The sequence below is a fragment of the Jaculus jaculus genome, chromosome X, assembly GCF_020740685.1.
Source record: "Jaculus jaculus isolate mJacJac1 chromosome X, mJacJac1.mat.Y.cur, whole genome shotgun sequence".
Classification (NCBI taxonomy): Eukaryota; Metazoa; Chordata; class Mammalia; order Rodentia; family Dipodidae; genus Jaculus; species Jaculus jaculus.
In genome coordinates, this window is record NC_059125.1 from 37,977,355 (window position 1) to 38,001,156 (window position 23,802).

Here is a 23,802-nt window from a genome sequence, read left to right on the forward strand (position 1 = left end):
AGTTTGTGGGAAAATGTGGTTTATTTTGGCTTACAGGCTCAAGGGGGAAGTTCCATGATGGCAGAGAAAATGATGGCATGAGCAGAGGGTGGACATCACTTCCTGGCCAACATAAGATGGACCATAGCAACAGGAGAGTGTGGCAAACACTGGTATGGGGAAACTGGCTATAACACCCATAAGCCCAACCCCTACAATACACTCCCTCCAGGAGGCATTAATTCCCAAATTTCCATCAGCTGGGAACCTAGCATTCGGAACATCTAAGTTCAAACTACCACAGTGCTTTAAGACTTAATCAACTTCATCTTTAAGCCTTCTGTTTAAGTTTACTCATACCTTCATCTACATACCTTACAATCTGTGTAAGCATTCTGTAACAATCTTCTTTATCAAACATTTAATATCCAACATTCAAAGTTTCTTCTTCAGCTTATCATTTTATCTAGTTTATCTCATTATAATTACCAGCAAAACTTTTATTGCTTTTATTGTCCTTATTATAACACCTTTTAACATGACCATTTAAGTATTTTTTTTTCTTTTGCCCTCAAAAGGCTCTGTGAAATAATCTTTTATAAAAAGGTAGACACAAGCAGAGTGTGGTGGCATATGCCTTTAATCACAGCACTCAGGAGGCAGAGGTAGGAGGATTGACATGAGTTCGAGGCCACCCTGAGGATACAGAGTGAATTCGTGAATTCCAGGTCAGCCTGGGCTAGAGTGAAACCCTAGTTCAAAAAACAAAAACAAACAAACAAAAAAAAAAGAGTAGACTACACTTATTTACTCAGAATGTACATATAGATTTTATCATTTGTTGATTTTTGGGACCCTCTTTATCAGTTTTCTGAAAGACATATTTTAAAAATATGAAAGCAAATTAGGACATTATTAGGCGTTTCAGAAATTTTCTGCCAAACAGTATTGAGTACTTCTCAATCTAAACCCAAACCTTAGGGCTATTGTCTTTTTTTTTTTTTTTAAATATTTTTTTGTTCATTTTTTATTTATTTATTTGAGAGCGACAGACACAGGGAGAAAGACAGATAGAGGGAGAGAGAGAGAATGGGCGCGCCAGGGCTTCCAGCCTCTGCAAACGAACTCCAGATGCGTGCGCCCCCTTGTGCATCTGGCTAACGTGGGACCTGGGGAACCGAGCCTTGAACCGGGGTCCTTAGGCTTCACAGGCAAGCGCTTAACCGCTAAGCCATCTCTCCAGCCCAGGGCTATTGTCTTTTAGCAGTTCCATAGAAGCATAGAGAGATAAAGTAAACTTAAATAGTTACATATGTCTTATAAGAAGTCCCCACCTGTCTGCAGCAATTTGGGACTCATCAAGCATCATGTTGGTACCAGGACCCTGGAAAGCCCTGTGCGTGTAGAATCCTCTTCCTTCTCTGTAAGGCAAGGAAGCCAAGAAAGCAGAGCCATCAGGGATTTCCCTGTTGGTGACATAAGCCCAGAGAGGTTTGTGCCTTGTCTCCCTGTCCAGTGAGACTGTGTGTCAGGTTCCCCCTCTTATTCCAGGGCCATCTGGCCATCAGGTAGGTCAAGCCCTGCTGGGGAAGCACTAGGTGACACAGTGCAATTTCAGGTGCCTGCTCATGTGCAGTCCCCATTTTGTCCTTGCCTTGGAGAGTGACCCCAGCCATGGCATGGGTCTCTCCAGGTTTCTAGCACTTGCCTGGGACTGGCCCCAGAATTTAGCTATTTATGATTGACCTTTTGACCCTAGGGAACACAGAAGGGCAGTATAACCCTTCTCTGCAAGTGTGAAGGGGTTTGAATGGCTTTCACCACATTCATTCAAGCATTTGTAAAACGTTGTAGTGAGACTTTTATCTTGGTTTGTCTTTGGTATCATTTAATTTCCTCCTCAATGTCAGACCCTAATGTGGTGGAATTTCCCAGTAGCCCAGATAACATTATCACTTTACCCCCCTTTCGGTGGCCTTGGGTTTTGCTAAGTGTAAGTTTTGCCAGCCAGTACCTCATTACTGGAGAGTGTGTTAGGAGGTGAAAGGCCCAAGAACTCAGAAGCTTAGAAATACTATCACGCTCCAAAGGGAGCTTAAGCGGGCCACCTGCATACCTCAAACTCCAGGCTTTACTCTCTGTTAGAAGCAAGTAAAGAATCCCTCTTCTCATTATATCAGAGCCCACTCCTAATATAAAACTAGGTAAAAAGGGCATGAGATAGCCCTCAAGGATGGGAAATAAGTAATAAAGTAAACCACTTATTTAGTTTCTGTAAATAACCTGCACCATAAGCCTTAATAGCCCACACTGTAAGCCTTAGTAGCCTTAATAGCCCACACTGTAAGCCTTAGTAACTTGCACCATAAGCTGTAGCAGCCTGCCTCAGACCACCAAGGCCATAGGAGGCTGATACCATACTCTGTTACCCCCACCTAAGGAATTGCACAAGTGCTGACCCCCAAGGTCACAGGAGACTGGTACCACACTCTGCTACTCCCACCTAAGGACCTGCGCAAACGCTGACCACCAAGGTCATAAGAGAGTGATTGGTCCATGAGGGGCTTGAGCAAAGTAAACTAATTGGCTTAGAAACTGTGGGGTGGCACAAACTGACTGGCTAACACCCTGCAGGGGCTCCTAATATTAAATAATGATTGGTCTAATACACAGGCTTTGTTAGAAACCCTATAAAAACTGCCCTGTTCCTGCATTCGGGGCTCTGCAGTCCTCTATCCTTGTGAGGTGTGTGACTGTGGGCCCCAGCGCGCTTGGAATAAAATCCTCTTGCAGTTTGCATCAAGACCGCTTCTCGTGAGTGATTTGGGGGTGTCGCCTTATCTGGGCAGAGCGTGGGGGACCCCCTGCGGGGGTTTTTTCCTACATTGGGGGCTCGTCCGGGATTTGAAGGCCCCCCCATACCCACCCGAGAACCGACTTGGAGGTAAGCGGGCCCCTTTGGAATGAATGTTTGCCGGCCGGTGTTTATGTTCTGAGTATCTGGTTTCTGGGATGCGCGCTTTTGGCTCGGTTTGATTTGCAGCCGTCCTCTAGGGCCTTAAAGGGCCAGGGGACCGTGATCAGCAGACGTGCTAGGAGGATCACAGGCTGCCGCCCTGGGGGACGCCCTGGGAGGTGAGGAGACCCAGGGACGCCTGGCAGTCTCTTATACCCAGTCAGAAGACCGGGTGCTGTTATTAGAGCGGAGGCTTCCTCCTCCGCGGCCGTCCGATTCTTTTGCCTGCTTGTGGAAGACACGGACGGGTCGCTGGTGTCTGGATTTGTTGGTCTCAGTTGTGTGTGTTGTTGTTGTTGTTCTTTGTGTCTTTGTCTATAGTTCTAAGATGGGACAGACGGTGACGACGCCCCTTAGCTTGACTCTTGACCACTGGACTGAAGTTAAATCTAGGGCCCATAATTTGTCAGTTGAGGTTAAAAGGAGACCCTGGCAAACGTTTTGTGCCTCTGAGTGGCCAACTTACGAGGTCGGATGGCCATCAGAAGGAACCTTTAATTCTGAGACTATTCTGGCCGTTAAAGATATTATTTTTCAGAATGGACCAGGCTCCCGTCCCAACCAAGAGGCTTATATCCTCACCTGGAAGGATTTGGTGGACAACCCCCCACCGTGGGTCAGGCCGTGGCTGAATAAACCCAGGAACTCAAGCTCCAGAGTCCTGACTCTTGAAAATGAAAAAAAACCCTCTCCTCCCCCTCGCATCTACCCTGAGATCGAGGAACCTCCGGCTTGGCCGGAGACTCAGCCTGCCCCTCCCCCCCCCTTACCTAGTCCCAGGAGCTGAGGGAGGGCCTCTCGCTCCTCCCGAAGTTCCGCCCTCCACCCTTCCCACACCTCCGCCTCTTGCCCCTCCCATTCCTCCGCCCCTTGCCCCTCCCGAAGCTCCGAGCTCCGGCGTGACTGCTCCGCCCCTAGCCCCTCCCGAAGTTCCGCCCTCCACCTTTCCCATGCCTCCGCCCCTTGCCCCTCCCGAAGCTCCGCGCTCCGGCGTGACTGCTTCACCCCTCGCCCCTCCCGAAACTCCACCCTCCACCCTTCCCAAGCCTCCGCCCCCCTTTCTCCCAGAGCCTCCGCCCCAAGGCTTGCCCAGGCTTCCTTCCTCTGCCCCTCCCGAGCTCCTGGAAATGGGAGGGCCGGCTGCAAGGACGCGGAGCCGGAGAGATGCTACCCCGGAGGGAGCAAATGGAATTGTAACACTGCCGCTACGCGAGGCAGGTCCTCCCATGCTGGGGGGCCAACTACAACCCCTGCAATATTGGCCTTTTTCCTCTGCAGATCTTTATAACTGGAAAGCTAACCATCCCCCTTTTTCAGAGGAACCCCAACGCCTCACGAGGCTGATGGAATCTCTTATGTTTTCTCATCAGCCCACCTGGGATGATTGCCAACAGTTGTTGCAGACACTCTTCACAACCGAGGAACGAGAGAGAATTTTAATAGAGGCCAGAAAAAATGTCCCTGGGGCCGACGGGCGGCCCACGCAGCTGCAGCATGAGATAGACATGGGGTTCCCTCTGACTCGCCCTGTTTGGGACCACAATACGGCTGAAGGTAGGGAGAGCTTAAAAATCTATCGCCAGGCTCTGGTGGCGGGTCTCCGAGGTGCCTCCAGAAGGCCCACCAATTTGGCCAAGGTAAGAGAGGTGATGCAGGGGCCAACGGAGTCTCCCTCAGTGTTTCTTGAGAGGCTCATGGAAGCATTTAGGAGGTTCACACCCTTTGATCCTACCTCTGAGATTCAAAAAGGCTCAGTAACATTAGCTTTCATAGGACAGTCAGCCCCTGACATCAGAAGGAAACTTCAGAGATTGGAGGGATTACAGGAAGCTGACTTGCGTGATTTAGTAAAAGAGGCAGAAAAGGTATATTACAAAAGGGAGACAGAAGAGGAAAAGGAACAAAGGAAAGAAAGAGAGAGAGAAGAACGTGAGGAGAGACGTGAGAAAGAGAGAGAAGAAAGGGAGGATAGGCGCAATAGACGACAAGAGAAAAATCTGACCAGGATCCTGGCCACAATGGTAGAAAAAAAAGGAGAAAGGGAGAAAAATTTTCAAAAGTTTAGGACAGGCCCTAGGCAGATAGGGAACCTGGGCAACAGGACCCAACTTGATAGAGATCAATGTGCCTATTGCAAGGAGAAAGGGCACTGGGCAAGAGACTGCCCTAAGAAGAACAGCAAAAGACCTAGGGTCCTAACCCTTGGAGAAGATGAAGTCTAGGGAGGACGGGGCTCGGAGCCCCTCCCCGAGCCCAGGGTAACTCTGAAGGTGGAGGGGAAGCCAGTCAAATTTCTCGTGGACACTGGCGCTGAACATTCAGTGCTTTTGGAACCAATGGGAGGGCTAAAAGATAAGAAATCCTGGGTTCTGGGTGCTACTGGACAACGGCAATATTCATGGACTACCCGAAGAACCGTTGACCTGGGAGTGGGACGGGTAACCCACTCATTCTTAGTCATTCCTGAATGTCCAGCACCCCTCCTTGGAAGGGACCTATTAACCAAGATGGGTGTTCAAATTTCCTTCAAATCAGAAAAACCAGAAGTGTCTGTTGGAGGTCGACCCATCACCGTGTTGACCCTCCAGCTAGATGATGAGTATCGATTATACTCTTCCCCGGTAGAGCCTGATCAAGACCTAAAGCCCTGGTTAGAACAATTTCCCCAAGCCTGGGCAGAAACTGCGGGCATGGGCTTGGCGAAACGAGTACCCCCACAGGTCATTCAACTAAAAGCCAGTGCTACACCAGTATCAGTCAAACAATATCCCATGAGCCGAGAGGCCCGAGAAGGAATTCGGCCCCATATCCTAAGACTGATTCAACAAGGTATTCTGGTATCGGTTCAGTCCCCCTGGAACACTCCCTTACTGCCAGTTAGAAAACCTGGAACCAATGATTATCGCCCAGTACAGGATTTGAGAGAAGTCAATAAGAGAGTACAGGACATACATCCAACTGTCCCAAACCCTTACAACCTTCTTAGTGCCCTCCCACCAGAGCGGATTTGGTATACAGTGTTGGATCTAAAAGATGCTTTCTTCTGCCTAAGATTACATTTGGACAGCCAACCTCTTTTTGCCTTTGAATGGAGAGACCCAGATACAGGAAGGACTGGGCAGCTCACCTGGACCCGGTTGCCCCAGGGATTCAAGAACTCCCCAACAATCTTTGATGAAGCCCTACACAGGGACCTAGCCAATTTTAGAGTTCAACACCCACAGGTAACCCTCCTTCAATATGTTGATGACTTACTCCTGGCAGGAGCTACCCAACAGGACTGTTTAAAAGGTACAAAAGCATTACTGCTGGAGCTGACTGACCTTGGTTACCGAGCCTCGGCTAAGAAGGCCCAAATATGCAAAAGAGAGGTAACATATTTGGGGTACTCCTTGCGGGATGGACAAAGATGGCTGACAGAGGCACGAAAGAGGACCGTAGTACAAATACCGGTCCCAAATACGGCCAGACAAGTTAGAGAGTTTCTGGGGACAGCTGGGTTCTGCAGACTATGGATCCCAGGGTTTGCAACCCTGGCTGCCCCTCTCTATCCACTAACTAAAGAGAAAGAAAAATTCATTTGGACCGCTGAACACCAGGGGGCGTTTGATGCCATCAAAAAGGCACTATTGAGTGCGCCTGCCCTAGCCCTCCCTGATGTGACCAAACCATTTACCCTTTACGTAGATGAGCGTAAGGGGATAGCCCGGGGAGTCCTAACCCAATCCTTAGGGCCATGGAGAAGACCCGTTGCCTACCTATCAAAGAAACTTGACCCTGTGGCTAGTGGATGGCCTATATGTCTAAAAGCCATAGCAGCGGTGTCCACACTGATTAAGGATGCTGATAAGCTAACTCTAGGGCAGAAGATAACTGTCATTGCCCCCCATGCCCTGGAGAGCATTATCCGGCAGCCCCCAGACCGATGGATGACTAACGCCCGTATGACTCACTACCAGAGCCTGCTCCTCACCGACAGGATAACGTTTGCCCCTCCTGCCATCCTCAACCCCGCTACTCTTCTGCCTGAAGAAACTGATGAGACAGTGACTCATGACTGTCATCAACTGCTGGTTGAGGACACTGGGATACGAAAGGATCTCACAGATGTCCCACTGACTGGAGGAACATTAACCTGGTTCACGGATGGAAGCAGTTACATTGTAGAAGGTAAGAGGATGGCTGGGGCGGCAATAGTAGACGGGACACGAACAGTCTGGGCCAGCAGCCTGCCAGAAGGGACTTCAGCACAAAAAGCTGAGCTCATAGCCCTCACACAGGCCTTACGACTGGCTGAAGGAAAGTCTGTGAACATCTACACGGACAGCAGGTACGCTTTTGCCACTGCACACGTGCACGGGGCCATCTACAAACAGAGAGGGCTACTTACTTCAGCAGGGAAAGAAATTAAAAACAAAGAAGAAATTCTAAGTTTGCTAGAAGCCCTACATCTACCCAAAAGACTGGCCATTATACATTGCCCTGGCCACCAAAAAGCCAAAGATTTTATCTCCAAAGGAAACCAGATGGCTGACCAAGTGGCCAAGCAGGCTGCCCAGGGGGTCAACCTTCTGCCCATAATTGAGAAGTCAAAAAATCAAAAAAGTGAGCAACGATATACCCCAAGTAACTGGCAAGAAGTCAGAAAGTTGGGCCAGTTCTCTGAAACTCCAGAGGGGACCTGTTTTACCTCAGAGGGAAAAGAGATTCTACCTCAAGCAAAGGGACTAGAGTACGTTCAACAAATACACCGCCTAACCCATCTGGGAGCCAAACACCTACAAAAACTGTTGCAGACGTCTCCTTACCATATTCTGAGGTTGCCAGAGATAGCTGGCTTAGTAGTCAAGCATTGTGTACCTTGCCAGATGGTCAATGCTAATCCCTCAAGAATGCCTCCTGGGAAGAGGCTAAGGGGAGACAGCCCAGGTGCTCACTGGGAAGTGGACTTCACTGAGGTAAAACCGGCTAAGTATGGTAATAAGTATTTACTAGTTTTTGTAGACACTTTTTCAGGATGGGTAGAGGCTTATCCTACCAAGAAAGAAACCTCAACCGTGGTGGCTAAGAAAATACTGGAAGAAATTTTCCCAAGATTTGGGATACCTAAGGTAATAGGATCAGACAATGGTCCAGCCTTTGTTGCCCAGGTAAGTCAGGGACTGGCCAAAGTATTGGGGATTGATTGGAAATTACATTGTGCATACAGACCCCAAAGCTCAGGACAGGTAGAAAGGATGAATAGAACCATTAAAGAGACCCTCACCAAATTGACCGCAGAGACTGGCGCTAATGATTGGATAGCTCTCCTACCCTTTGTGCTCTTTAGGGTTAGAAACACACCCGGACAATTTGGACTGACCCCCTATGAATTGCTATATGGGGGGCCTCCTCCACTGATAGAAATAACCTCTGTACATTGTACTGATGTGCCGCTTTCCCAGCCTCTGTTCTCTAGGCTCAAGGCGCTCGAGTGGGTGAGACAACGAGCGTGGAAGCGACTCCGGGAGGCTTACTCAGGAGAAGGAGACTTACAGGTCCCACATCGCTTCCAGGTGGGAGACTCGGTCTATGTCAGACGTCACCGCGCAGGAAACCTTGAGACTCGGTGGAAGGGCCCCTACCTCGTCCTACTGACCACTCCAATGGCCGTGAAAGTTGAAGGAATACCCGCCTGGATCCATGCATCTCACGTCAAGCCTGCTCCGCCACCGGGCCCCGAATGGCAAGCCGAGAGGACAGACAATCCCCTTAAACTCAGGCTTCGCCGTGTGGCTTCTCCTTCTCCAGCTAGGTGATGCCTCCAATCCCCATGCCCCTCAAAAATTGACTTGGCAAGTGCTCTCTCAAACGGGGGATATAATATGGACTACAACTAGGGAAGCGCCTCCCTGGACTTGGTGGCCTGTCCTGACTCCAGACATTTGTGCCCTAGTAGCCGGGATAGAATTTTGGGATATCCCAGAGCTCACCCCAGAGGAGGTCTCTAGAGAAGTCCACTCTCATGTGGCAAAGCGGGCCCTCACACAAGGGGTCATCTCCCAAGGCCAATACATGGCAGACAACCCAGGGTGCAGCTCTGGGCCAGCCCAACGTAAGATGCAGCATACCCCATTTTATGTCTGCCCCCGAACTTCTAAACGAAGTTGTGGAGGGACAAAAGAGTTCTACTGTAAACACTGGGGTTGTGAAACTACAGGCAATACCTACTGGCACCCAGCTTCCTCCTGGGACCTGATTACTGTGCAGGAAGGATTAGATGGGAAAAAAGCAGTTCCTCTCAGCATCTCTTTCACCCCCCAAGGTCGAGAGTCCCGAGACTGGATAAAAGGAAAAACTTGGGGACTCAGGTTTTATATGACAGGATGGGATAAGGGCCTGACCTTTACTATACGACTGAAGATAGAGCCTCCCACCCCTAGACCAGTAGGACCTAATAAAGTTCTAGTAGAACAGGGACCCCCTAAAGTAGCATTACCCAAGCTCCCACCCACAATGGCAGCCAAGGCCCATCACATAACGACTACTAGAACGCCCTTGACTAGCCCACTCTCGGAAGCCCCACACGGGACAGGACAGAGGCTTTTTAGCCTAATCCAAGGGGCCTTCCTCGCCATAAATGCCACCAACCCCAACATTACCTCTGCCTGCTGGCTTTGTTTATCCTCAGGACCACCCTACTATGAGGGGATGGCGACTATGGGAGAGTTTAATATAACTAAAGAACATAATAGCCGATGTTCATGGGGGACCAAAAACAAGTTGACTCTCCCCGAGGTCTCAGGAAGGGGGGCATGTATAGGGAAGGCCCCCCCATCCCACCAACATCTTTGTAATGTTACTCTGACCTATAGTCAGCCTTCAGACAACCAATATCTCGTGCCAGGGTATAACAGGTGGTGGGCATGTGATACTGGGCTGACTCCCTGTGTTTCTACTTCAGTTTTTAACCCATCCAAAAATTTCTGTATAATGGTCCAGCTTGTCCCCCGGGTTTACTACCATCCTGAGGAAGTAGTCATCGACGAATATGACTACCATCCCACCCGATCCAAAAGGGAGCCTGTAACCCTTACCCTAGCAGTCATACTTGGCTTAGGGATAGCCGCCGGTGTGGGGACAGGGACCACAGCCCTGGTCACGGGACCGCAACAATTAGAAAGAGGGCTTGGTGAACTACATGCTGTCATAAATGAGGATCTCCAAGCTTTGGAGAAATCTGTTAGTAATCTAGAGGAGTCCCTGACCTCCTTATCTGAAGTGGTCTTACAAAACCGGAGGGGATTAGACTTACTATTCCTAAAAGAAGGTGGATTATGTGCAGCCTTAAAGGAAGAATGTTGCTTTTATGTAGATCACTCAGGAGCTATCAGAGATTCCATGAGCAAGCTCAGAGAAAGACTAGAAAAGCGTCAAAGGGAGAGGGAAACTGACCAAGGATGGTTTGAAGGATGGTTTAACAAGTCCTCCTGGATGACTACTCTGCTTTCCACCCTGATGGGACCCATAATGGTTTTGCTCCTGATGCTTTCAGTTGGGCCTTGCATACTTAATAAGATTTTTACTTTTGTTAGAGAACGAGTGAGTGCGGTCCAGATCATGGTACTTAGACAACAATATAAGGGCCTTCAGAGCAGAGAGGAAGATTATGTCTAGTCTTTCCAAGTTCTAGGATTAGAACTATTGACAAGAGAAGAAGTGGGAAATGAAAGGCCCAAGAACTCAGAAGCTTAGAAATACTATCACGCTCCAAAGGGAGCTTAAGCGGGCCACCTGCATACCTCAAACTCCAGGCTTTACTCTCTGTTAGAAGCAAGTAAAGAATCCCTCTTCTCATTATATCAGAGCCCACTCCTAATATAAAACTAGGTAAAAAGGGCATGAGATAGCCCTCAAGGATGGGAAATAAGTAATAAAGTAAACCACTTATTTAGTTTCTGTAAATAACCTGCACCATAAGCCTTAATAGCCCACACTGTAAGCCTTAGTAGCCTTAATAGCCCACACTGTAAGCCTTAGTAACTTGCACCATAAGCTGTAGCAGCCTGCCTCAGACCACCAAGGCCATAGGAGGCTGATACCATACTCTGTTACCCCCACCTAAGGAATTGCACAAGTGCTGACCCCCAAGGTCACAGGAGACTGGTACCACACTCTGCTACTCCCACCTAAGGACCTGCGCAAACGCTGACCACCAAGGTCATAAGAGAGTGATTGGTCCATGAGGGGCTTGAGCAAAGTAAACTAATTGGCTTAGAAACTGTGGGGTGGCACAAACTGACTGGCTAACACCCTGCAGGGGCTCCTAATATTAAATAATGATTGGTCTAATACACAGGCTTTGTTAGAAACCCTATAAAAACTGCCCTGTTCCTGCATTCGGGGCTCTGCAGTCCTCTATCCTTGTGAGGTGTGTGACTGTGGGCCCCAGCGCGCTTGGAATAAAATCCTCTTGCAGTTTGCATCAAGACCGCTTCTCGTGAGTGATTTGGGGGTGTCGCCTTATCTGGGCAGAGCGTGGGGGACCCCCTGCGGGGGTTTTTTCCTACAGAGGCAGATGTGTGGGGGTGATCTCTGTCCTTGAAGCTTCTGTTCTGACTCTAGTTGAGCATTTTTATTTTTATTTTTTCCCAAGGAGAGTTTTAGATTTCTCCCTGGGCTACAGGGCAGCTCCCTGACCTTGTCATTTTATAACTTTTAGGAGTAGAAGAATCTTGTATCTTTCCCTGTCTATAATCTTAGTTACTTTCAGTATTTCCTCTGGGGGCCATTCAACATTAAAAGCTGGCCTTCCTAATTTACAGAGACCTTTAATTTTTCTGGTGTTATCTTAGCATTTATAATCTTCTGAATATTCCCTTCTGAAGTATGGTTTGTTTTTGACCATGCAGTCTACAACAGAGAGCTTGTTAGAGGACTTCTCCCTGAATGATCTTCCCACTGTGTGAATTCTGCAGAACAGACACAAAGACAAAGCCATTCTGCAGCCTTGGGGCTGTGAGCCACATGCATACTTGTACACACATTCATATCAAGTGCACTTTTCATACAGACTCCATATGACCATCTCCCCCTAACACATTCATTAATTCATTCAGTTTATACAATTTTTCTTATCTAATCCCATTCATAACACTGATTGCACTCATTACAGAGATTGGAGCAGCATCCATCTTTATTTAGCTAGTTACCAAGATCAAATACCATTGGTAAACCTGATACCTGATCAAGGCTTGGAAATTCCTCCTCATCAGCTTCTCTAGAACTGATCACAATTTTCCTTTTCCCCTGGGGAATTCTTACCTGGTCTGGATGTCTGACACAGCCTCATCTCCTTCCACTCAGGAACTCTAGTCCAGGGCTTCACAGTCTCCTTGAGCCACCTGGAAAGGGACCCTGAAATCATGACAGGGGCAAGTACTTCCCAGATCCAGGGACCAGTTCCAGTTGGGCAGGTTGAGAGGCCCACGAACAGCAGTCCTTCCTGACCAACCAGGGTTGTGGTGAAGGAAAATCTCACAGAGACCTCAAGAGAAGTTGTTGAAGTACTCTGGAAAGATCACTCCAAGGCCAGAATGAGTGAAAGTTGAGGAGTTTATTACCCGGTGGCCAAGAAGCTTGAGGTAGCCCTCCAAAGAAGCTTGGGCCCACAACTGAAATTTTATTTTCATTTTATAGCCATGGAGAGGAAAAGTGAATAGATAAGATGTGGCAATTTGCATATCACTCATTTCTGTAGTCAGGCCACTCTAACAATGAACTCCATTTTACTTTGTTTTAGCCTAAACTGTCTTTCCTCTTTTTCTTTATTAGTTATGGTTGTACTCAGTATGTAAACAGCATGTGTTGGTACCATTCTTTCCCCTCATCCCTGTCCCCCCTCCAAAGGGACCCTCCTTGTTGGAGATGCTGTTCATCCCCATGGGGATTGTGGGTCATGCATTGTTGGAGCAGCCATTAGTTATGAGGAAGAGGCAATGTCTCTGTGCATAATGTCCCTATTTGTGGCTCCAGCAATCTTTCCATCCCTTCTTCCACGAAATTCCCTGAACCATGTTGGGTTCGTTTTAAATCTACTTCAGTAATAGGCTCTTAAGAGCCTCTGGACCACTAGTTTTGTAGGTATTGCGTGTCCTCAGTGTCTATCTCCTTCACCCTTGTGTTGATATATGGTTCACCAAGAAAGCAGTACTCTTGCTCATTTCCCCAATTCCTCTATGGTTTCAGATGGGCCCTTGGTGAAGTGTGATGGGTTGTTTCTCTCCTCAAGTCATATTTCTACCTGAAAAAGAAAAGCAGATTCTCCACTGGAGAGTGAAGTCAGCATAGGTTATATGGGATAGTTTAGAGAGAATTTAATGGGTGTAGAGCCTCTGGTAGCCCAAGATGAGTTGGAGCTTGATATTGGAAAACAAACTCATTATCTGGATGTGATTCTGACTTGTTTCCAAATTCCAGATATGGTTTCCTTTCCACTGAGCAGATAGTTGTTTACTCACCATAGCTGTGTGCCACGACTGTACTTGTGTGAACATCATGTCAGGTTGTATGATTCTTGGAGGGTTAATAGCCTTCCCTGAAAACTAGAGGGAACAAAATAGTTAATAACGCTTCCTGAAACTAGCAGGCAATAAAGACATCACAAAGACATGCAGCCTTGACTGGCTACTCCTGATTGATAAACTTCCCATAACTCAGAAAGCCTTGAGGGTACAGAAATTATGTAGTGGGTTTTCCTCCCTACACAATTTGGCTAAGAAAGATTATTCCGAGCAAGGACACAGATAACAGTTCCTCATCTACTTCCCTTGGACCTGCACTTGGCACAGTCTGTTTTTCTTAGGATCCTCCTTATAAGCTTGCACCCCACCCTGGCCCAATGCTTCAGCCTTCATCCCACAGGATGGTTGCTGCCCTTCACTGTTTATACCAATAAACAGTCAATCTGTAAAGATCAAGTCAAGTGTTCTCTTTCTCTTTTTTTACACTTTCCTTATATTCTGCTACCGTGACTCAAATCAGAGCCTGCGAGGACTTTTGGGCCATGTACTCCCTTTCTCTTTCTCTCTCCTCTCTACCTCCCTGCCAATGTTTCACTCCCTCAGGGGTACAAAAACTCAGTGTGCTCACTATTCTGAACTAAACAGTCATCTGTAACCTGAAATCTTCAGTCTTTTAAGCTTGATACCTGGGCACTTCTTCCTTTTCTTCTTCTTTTCACCCTCTCCCACCAGACATTGGAACTCCAGACTAGAGGCCTCTCACCATGTGATGCGCTGCATCCAAACTCTCATCAAATTACGACTTCAGGACAAGGTATTCACATTCTCGGTCTATGGTGGTGTGTCTCCACCACAGACCTTAGAAATGCCAGGAGTTTCTCACTTTTCAGTCCGTGGATGATCAGAAACTCCAGGAGCTTCCCACATGTTGTTCCACCAGACACCCCAAGCTCTCTCCTAATCTTTGGATTTCATTTGCCCTCCCTAAGCCTGGGAGATGTCTCTGGTGGCAGGATTGGCCAATCTAGTCCTTATCCTCCAAAATGAGCTCTAAATAATCTGTTCCAAAAGACTCCATTGGCATATCTCAAGGCTAACTTAAAGGAACTCAAATTTCCTGAAGTCCTGCCTGCAAAATTACTCCAGCTCTCTGTTCAAATTTGGCCACAATATTGCTTAGATAATGGCCACTGCTGGCCTAAATTTGGTACTTTTGACTTTAATATTCTTATTGATCTTGATAACTTTCTCAGAAAACATGGCAAGTGGTCCAAGGTTCCTTACCTTCAGGACTTCTTTTCCTTTCATTCCTGCCCTTCCCTTTGTACTTCTTGTTCTATCTACCAAATACTCCACTGTCACCAAAAACCCTCTAAAATTCTGAGCCTTCTAAAACTATCTCTCACAAACAGTTCTGCGGCTATGATGTGCCAGGGTCTCTCCCACTCCAAATTCAAGCCATCTCACTAAATAAAATACAAACTCTACCCTGTTAAAGAAACTCCTGTCTTTACTGGACGTCTTTAACTTCTTCTACCTATGAATATCTAATTTTTCTCTCATTGCTAACAGTTAAAATCACTATACAGCTTCTAGGATTTGTTTTTTACTTTTTTTTCCCCTTTCCTCCTTCTTTTCTTTTTTTAAAAAATATTTTATTTTTAAAAAAATATTTTATTTATTTATTTCAGAGAGAGAAAGAGGCAGGGCATGCCAGGGCATCTAGCCACTGTAAACAGACTCCAGATGCATGTGCCCCCTTGTACATCTGGCTTATGTGGGTCCTGGAGAATCAAACTGGGATCCTTTGGCTTTGTGGGCAAACACCTTAACTGCTAAGCCATTTCTCCAGCCCTCCCCCTTTTCATTACAAGCTATCAAAGAAAAAATGTCAACTTAAAATTCAAACCACTGGCTGTGGCCCTGTTATTCTTCACCAATTTAAAACATGGCCAAAATCTTAAAAGGATGTCTTTCTATGTTTCATGTTGTCATGTCTAATGTTGGCCAACCATGTCATGTCATGTATTCTGTGTTTCACGTAGTCTGTACTTATGTATGACTAAATTTATGGTTATTAATTGTTCTAGTACTAATGGTCATTAAATGTTCTGATGCTCATATATCTTAAGATAATGTTAAATTATTAAAACCAGGTTTATAATATATTTAAAATAATTAAGCTCTATGTTTTTGACAATGTGTTTGTTCATGCTTACCACAATAATAGGAATATTTATGTGCCAAATTCTAATCTTACTTCTACAGAAAGAGATGTTTTGGATCAGAAAAGACTTTATAAGGTAAAAGATTGTTTTAAGTTATGTTATTTAAGAGTTATGAAAATGATATGGAGAGGTTATGGGACTTAAACTGAAGAGGGTTTAGGTTGCCTGTGGTAAGATGGGTTAACTTAAGTTTTCATTCTATATATTTTTTCTCACCATAATTTTTCATATAGTTCAGACTTTACTCTTTTTAATAAGTTGGTAAATTTATATTGTCATGCCTCAAATCAAAGTTAAATTGCACTATACCTGTATTTCCTACTGTTAAACTCTGACTACAAAAATTTGCTTAACAAAATCAAGATTCATTTCGAATGAGTTTTGTTTGTTTATTTAAGCCTTAGCTAAATACACATAAAAATAAGAAATATGAAATTAATATAATTGACCTTCTAAATAATAAGCAAAAAAGAGGGGAGCCTAGGGGGACTGCTGATTCCGGGAAATGAGAAAACAGACAATCTGAATCCAGACAATGTATTACTAATTAACCATAGGGACAAAAAGTCTGCAGAAAGAGAAGTTGAAAAGAAAACTTAAATGGTCATTTTAAAATTCTTATGATAAGAAAGATTTTGTTGGTAGTTATGATATGAACTGACTAAGGAAGGTAAACTGGACAGGAAACTTTAAATGTTGGCAAATATTTGATGAAAAAGATTGTTACAGAGTGGTTATATAGATTGTAATGTAAAAGTATGTAGATGAAGGCATGAGTCAGCTTAAACAGAAAGTTAAAGACAAAGCTGATTAAGTCTGAAAGTACTTGATCAGACTACAGACTCCTTGAGTTATATGAAATGGCTATTAACCTAGGCCTTATATCAGACTATTAATCTGGTCATGATAACGGTTATAAAAAACTGGCTTTAAAGTTCTCAACCAAGTTTACTATGTTCCTCTATTTGTCAAGCTTTTACTATTTAATAAGATTATTATATCTTAAAAAAACAAACAAAAAAAAACAAACCCTGTAAACTTAAGATGGTTCCTGTCTTGCTCATGCTATTTTACTGAGTGATTACCACTGAGATTATTGTCTAAGTCTTACACAAGGTGATTTAGTTATTGTGATTTTGTCCTTAGGGAAACTCCTCCTGTCCTAGAAAAGCCTGCAATATACACACAATGTTAAGATGGTTTGCCTAGGCGTCATGTATTCTACCAGTCATAAATATTGCCTTATGTTAAACTTAAAAATGGTTCAATGATTAAAGGTAGTTGATGAAGAAATCACTTTATATCACTAATGTAAAATAAAATCAGACTATTTTAGCTCAACAATGACCAGGTTTGGCTTTATTCTTAAGCTATGTATAATCAGTCTCAGTCAAGGTTTTACTTAAATAATTGTCTCATTTCTTGTATCTTAAGTTCATTGCTTATAGATATATTGATACTTAAGACAAGTTCCATGCTCTAGAAAAAATGATCTTAACTGCTGCTCTTTTGCTTCTAGTTTGTGGGGCAGTTGGTATCCACACAGGTATCTAAACTCATCAAAGATGTTACCAAATGCAATTGCCAAAACTTTATGCTGTCTTACTTGACAGGTTATGTCTGTACTTATAACTATTGCATATTTAAATAAGATATGCCTACCTTCTAAAAAGCTGTTTCTCTGTATTTCTCTTGCCTTGTTTACACAGTTCAAACTTAATTATCTAAAATAAATTTATTTATGATGTCATACCTCATAGTACAATAAAAGAAAAGTTAAAGGCCTCTGGCCCAAAATTATGTCTTGTACTATTTAGTTTCCATGATTTTGTGTATGCTCTATAGCCTTTCTTGCTACTGATTTGTAGTTTAATTCCATTGTGGTCAGATAGAATGCAAGGAATTATTTCAATTTTCCTGAATTTGTTAAGATTTGCTTTGTGTCCTAATATATGGTCTATTTTAGAGAATGTTCCATGTGCTGCTGAAAAGAATGTATATTCTGCAGCATTTGGATGAAATGTCCTGTATATATCTGTTAAGTCCATTCCTTATATGACCTCATTTAGTCCAGATGCCTCTCTGTTTATTTTTTCCCAGGAAGACCTTTCAATTGATGAGAGTGGGGTGTTAAAGTCACCTACCACCACTGTGTTTGGTGTTATCTGTGACCTTAGTTCTAATAGTGCTTGTTTGACAAATTTGGGAGCCCCCATGTTAGGTGCATATATGTTTAGGATTGTAATGTCCTCCTGTTGGAGTGTGCCCTTAATCAATATAAAGTGACCTTCCTTATCTTTCTTGACTAACGTCGGACTAAAGTCTACCCTGTCTGATATTAGGATAGCAACCCCTCTTGTTTTCTAGGCCCATTTGCTTGAAACACCGTCTTCCAACCTTTCACCCTAAGATAATGTCTATCCTTCGTAGAAAGGTGAGTTTCTTGGAGACAACAAATTGTAGGAGCCTGCTTTTTAACCCAGTCTGCAAATCTTTGTCTTTTCGTTGGGGCATTGAGGCGATTGATATTAAGAAATATTATTGAAAGGTGTGTATTTATGTTTGCCATTTTTTTTTTGTGGTTCTGGTTCTACCTGCGCTCTCTTCTGTTAACTAGTATTTGAGTATTGCTTGTTTTTTCTAGGTTCCTTATATGTGTGCTTTTCCTTTTCTTCAGCATGGAGGATTCTATCAAGTATTGCTGGTTTTGTCTCCTTTAACCTGCTTTTGTCATGGAATGTGCTTATTTCTCTATTTGAATGGATAACTTTGCAGGATAAAGTAACCTTGGTTGACAGTTGTTATCTTTCAGAACTTGGAATATATCACCCCAAGCCCTTCTGGCTTTAAAAGTTTGTGTTGAATAATCTGCTGTAATCCTGATGGGCTTACTTTTGTAGGTAACTTGATTTTTCTCTCTAACTGCTTTCAATATTTTTTCTTTGGTGTATGTGTTTGGCAGTTTGATTATAATATGGCGAGGAGAGGTTCTTTCCAGGTTTTGTCTGGCTGGGGTTCTAAAGGCTTCCTGTATCTGTATTGGCACCTCTTTCCAAATTTGGGGGACATTTTCTTCTATGATTTTGTTGAAGACACCTACTATGCCTTTGGATTGGAATTCTTCTCCTTCTACTATGCCCTGAATTCTAATATTTGATCTTTTCATAGTGTTTCGAATATCTTGAGATTCCCACTCATACTTTTGTATAAGTTTGACTTTTTCTTTGTTGGCCTGTATTAGATCTGCCACCTGGTCTTCTAGCTTAGATATTCTGTCCTCTCCTTCATCCATTCTACTAGTGAGATTTTCTACAGAGTTTTTTATTTCATTAACTGTGTTCTTCATTGCTAGTAATTCTGACTGGTTTTTCTTTATTATTTCTATTTCCTTATTTATGTCTTGTATTGCCTTCTTTATTTCATGAAATTGGTGTCCTGCATCTTCTTTGATTCCTTTGATTTCCTCTTTAAGTTCCTCTTTGACTCCTTTGATTTGTTCTCTGACTTCTTTGAACATATTTACAATCATTCTTTTGAAATCTTTTCCAGGCATTTCCTCTAACTCGTTCTCACTGGAGGTCATTTCTGATGCATTAATACTTTTAGGTGGATTTATATCGTCTTGCTTTTTAGTGTTTCTTGTGTTATAATGTATATATTTTTGCATCTTGGATTAAGTTAATGCTTGGATTTTCTAGCTATCTGGGTATTCTTAGCTGTATCAGTTAATTTTATATTATATATTTTCAGGGTAGGAGCTTAAGGTGTTAGATGTGGCTCTTAAGACTGAGAGTATCTACAAAGATGTTCTTAGGGGTTGAGTTTCCCTGCTATGGGAGTATTCAAATAGGCTGAGTAGAATAAAACACAGGTAGATTCTAAAAGTTAACTAAACACTGTACCCATTCAGACAAAAACAGCCCCAAGTATGTATGCCAGAGTAGTTACTATAACAACCAGATCCTCTATCAACATAGAGGTTAAGATTTCTGGTCTGTTGAGGGATCCCAGTCAGCTGTGACCAAGTGAGACCCTTCCCTGGTGCAAACCAAGTTACCTTGGATGATTTTGGTCTCATTCAAGTTGCTGCCTGGGTCTTCAGGCTGCTGTTCTGATTTCTGGAGCTGTGCACTGGCTTTTCCGGCGGGGCAAGCCAAGCCTGGCAACTGTAGCTCTGCAGATCAGCACCCCTGCTGCTGGAACTGCTGCTGCGAATGCTGCCTCTGCTGAGTCTGTCAGCAGCTCAAGCTGCTGCTGCTGGGCCCACTGCTGCTGTTGCCTCTGCGCTGCTGCTGCTGTAGCTGCCACTTCTGGAGCCATTGCTGTTGCTGAAGCTGCTGATGCTGGGTCTGCTGTTGTTGCCGCTCCTGGGTCTGCTGCTGCGGGGCCACTGGTACTGGTTCTGGAGCTGCTGATATGTTGCTGCCGAACTCTGCTCCTGCTTGGGTCCCGCTGTCCGCTCAAGTTGGCGTGACTGGGTCCCGGACCACTATTCTGTTCGCCAGAGCTGGGCTCAGGCAGTGGGGGAGGGGAGGGAGCCACAGCTGCTCTGGTTCTCTCGCTGTTCCACGTGTTCTTCTACCTCGCGGTCTACTCCTCCGTTGCTCACTGCCACTCTCCCTTCACGTTTCCTGAGCTGCGGAGAGTGCGGTGTGAGGGGAAGCTCCCGCACCTGGCTTTTCCTGCGGCTGGAGTCGAGCCTGGCGGCTTTCTGGTGCGACCCGCCGCCGCCGCCGCCGCGGTTGGCGCAGCGGTCGGGGCCGCTTTTGTGGCCTGTGAGGGCTCTGGATGCTCTGGATCTCTCCTACTTCTCCGCTGCTGCTTCAATTTCCTAATCACTTCACTTTTTAGTAAAAGTGTGTGTTTTGCTGAGTTTTTTTGGTCTTTATTCCCCCCAGGCTGCTTTGGCGTGGTACCTACGCCGCCATCTTAACCGGAAGTCCCTATGTCTTGTACTGTAATAAACTTTTATGCTAATTATGTCCCATACTACATAGTCTTTTGTACTGACACTGTAGATTTTTAGGCTCTTTCAAGGACATAGTTTATATTAAAGCTTCTTTCCAGTACTAACATTATCTTGTGTTTATTCTTTTTTATATATAGTTTTTAAAATTTTTTGTTTATTTATTTGAGAGCAACAGACACAGAGAGAGAAAGAGACAGATATAGAGAGAATGGGCATCCCAGGGCCTCCAGTTACTGCAAATGAACTCCAGACGCATGCACCCCCTTGCATATCTGGCTAACGTGGGTCCTGGGGAATGGAGCCTCTACCCCGGTATCCTTAGGCTTCACAGGCAAGCGCTTAACCGCTAACCCATCTCTCCAGCCCTTGTGTTTATTCTTAACTCTGTAACACAACTACAGATATCTCTCTACTAACTAACCATTTTTTTCAGGCTTTAGAAGAGATTTCCCTGGATTCACGCTGATGTTAAAAAAAAAAAACAAAAAACATAGATTCTCCACTCCATCTCTGGTGCTGGTACTATAAGCCTTAGTTTCCCATATCAATATCAAAGTTAACAAAGTCAAGATATTTTAACTACACTAGCTTTATTTATTTAAACGCTATCTAAATGTGAAATGAAAATCAAAGCTAAGTTTTTATTTTGCTACATATAACACCTATTTACAACAATATGTTTCTTAAATGTGCTACTCTTACATGTTTTCCTATTGGGTAAGACTTTTATTTGTTTGCTATAAGCTTATTCTAATAAGTAAAATTGGATCTAACTATTAAAATATATTTGATTGTATTCTATAAACAGTATACTTCTATAAAACACAATTTCATTGTGTTTTTTTTAATTTTTATTAACATTTTCCATGATTATAAAATATATCCCATGGTAATTCCCTCCCTCCCCACTTTCCCATTTGAAATTCCATTCTCCATCATATTACCTCCCCATTACAATCATTGTAATTACATATATACAATATCAACCTATTAAGTATCCTCCTCCCTTCCTTTCTCTTCCCTTTATGTCTCCTTTTTAACTTACTGGCCTCTGCTACCAAGTATTTTCATTCTCACACAGAAGCCCAGTCATCTGTAGCTATGATCCACATATGAGAGAGAACATGTGGCGCTTGGCTTTCTGGGCCTGGGTTACCTGACTTAGTATAATACTTTCCAGGTCCATCCATTTTTCTGCATATTTCATAACTTCATTTTTCTTTGCCGCTGAGTAGAACTCCGTTGTATAAATGTGCCACATCTTCATTATCCACTCATCTGTTGAGGGACATCTAGGCTGGTTCCATTTCCCAGCTATTATAAATTGAGCAGCAATAAACATGGTTGAGCACGTACTTCTAAGGAAATGAGATGAGTCCTTTGGATATATGCCTAGGAGTGCTATACCTGGGTCATATGGTAGATCAATCTCTAGCAGCTTTAGGAACCTCCACACTGTTTTCCAAAATGGCTGGACCAGATTGCATTCCCACCAGCAGTGCAGAAGGGTTCCTTTTTTTCCACATCCCCGCCAACATTTATGATCATTTGTTTTCATGATGGTGGCCAATCTGACAGGAGTGAGATGGAATCTCAATGTAGTTTTAATCTGCATTTCCCTGATGACTAGTGACGTAGAACATTTTTTTAGATGCTTATATGCCATTCATATTTCTTCCTTTGAGAACTCTCTATTTAGATCCATAGCCCATTTTTTGATTGGCCTGTTTGATTCCTTATTATCTAACATTTTGAGTTCTTTGTATATCCTAGATATTAATCCCCTATGAGATATATAGCTGGCAAAGATTTTTTCCCATTCTGTAGGTTGCCTCTTTGCTTTTTTCACTGTGTCCTTTGCAGTGCAAAATCTTTGTAATTTCATTAGGTCCCAGTGGTTAATCTGTGGTTTTATTGCCTGAGCAATTGGGGTGGTATTCAGAAAGTCTTTGCCAAGACCAATATGTTGAAGGGTTTCCCCTACTTTTTCCGCTAGCAGTTTCAGAGTTTCTGGTCTGATGTTAAGGTCTTTAATCCATTTGGACTTAATTCTTGTGCATGGCAAGAGAGAAGAATCTATTTTCATCCTTCTGCAGATATATATCCAGTTTTCAAAACACCATTTGCTGAAGAGGCTATCTCTTCTCCAATGAGTATTTTTGGCATTTTTATCGAATATTAGGTGCCTATACCTACTTGGGCTTACATCTGGGTCCTCTATTCTGTTCCACTGATCTACATGTCTGTTTTTGTGCCAGTACCATGCTGTTTTTGTTACTATGGCTCTGTAGTATAGGTTAAAATCAGGTATGGTGATATCACCAGCCTCTTTTTTGTTGCTCAGTATTATTTTAGGTATTCGAGGTTTTTGTGATTCCAAATGAATTTTTGGATTGTTTTTTTCTATTTCCATGAAGAAAGCCTTTGGAATTTTGATAGGGATTGCATTAAATCTGTAGATTGCTTTAGGTAAGATTGCCATTTTCACAATATTGATTCTTCCAATCCAAGAACAAGGGATGTTTCTCCACTTTCTAGTGTCTTCTGAAATTTCTCGCTTGAGTGTTTTAAAGTTCTCATTGTAGAGATTCTTTACTTCCTTGGTTAGGTTTATTCCAAGGTACTTTATTTTTTTTGATGCAATTGTGAATGGGAGTGATTCTCTGATTTCATCCTCTGTGTGTTTGTTGTTAGCATATATGATGGCTACTGATTTCTCTGTATTTATTTTGTATCCTGCTACATTGCTGTAGGTTTTAATCAGCTCTAACAGCTTGCTAGTAGAGTCTTTAGGGTCCTTTATATATAGAATCATGTCATCTGAAAATAATGATAACTTGATTTCTTCCTTTCCAATTTGTATCCCTTTTATGTGTGTCTCTTGCCTTATTGCAATGGCTAAGACTTCTAAAACTATATTAAATAAAAGTGGGGACAGTGGACACCCTTGTCTTGTTCCTGATTTTAGTGGAAAAGCTTCCAGTTTTTCCCCATTTAGTAATATGTTGGCTGTAGGCTTGTCATAAATAGCCTTTATTATATTGAGATATGTTCCTTCTATTCCCAGTCTCTGTAGGACTTTTATCATGAAGGGATGTTGGATTTTGT